Here is a 642-nt window from a genome sequence, read left to right as displayed (position 1 = left end):
GGTCATCCCTGGTTGCCAGTACCAGGTCAAGCAGCGCTTTATGTCTGGGTAGTTGAAGTCTCCCATGACAACCATGCACCGGAGGCATGCAGCCTCAGCCAATTCCCTGGCAAACTCTTGGTCAAGGTCTTGACCCTGGGTAGGGGGTCTGTAGTAGATTCCCACCATAGTGTCCCCTGTGCCGTGTTCCCCACGGACTTTAACCCAGAGGGTCTCAAGTCGTCCACCCTGGGCGCCAATGTCAGCTTGCAGGGACATGTAGCTTTCTTTGACATAGAGTGGACAAAACGGGCAGGGGTGCAGCTCTCTGTCTCTCCTGTACAGGTTATAGCCATCTATACCTGTGGCCCAGTCATGTGTGGAGTCCCACCAGATCTCTGTTATCCCTATGACATCATAATTAATTGTGTTTAGCAAGAGGACAAGTTCCTGGCATTTGTGTACAGGCAGGCAAGTGTCCTTTTGGGGGCCCTTGCCTTGCCTACAGTTTGTTCCAGGGCTGGGGCAGGGGTGGGCTCCCTTAAGTGCCTTGGCCTGCTGGCTTTGCAAGGGTTGCTCAGTGGGCCGCAGTGGTGGTAGTCCGCCTGTCCCCCGGTGGGCTCAGTTTAAAGCCCGGTGGAGCAGGTCAGCCAGTCTGACTGA

This window comes from Gavialis gangeticus, unplaced genomic scaffold (assembly GCF_001723915.1).
Source record: "Gavialis gangeticus isolate Ggan-Ray unplaced genomic scaffold, GavGan_comp1, whole genome shotgun sequence".
Taxonomy (NCBI): domain Eukaryota; kingdom Metazoa; phylum Chordata; order Crocodylia; family Gavialidae; genus Gavialis; species Gavialis gangeticus.
This window is presented reverse-complemented; position numbering follows the sequence as displayed.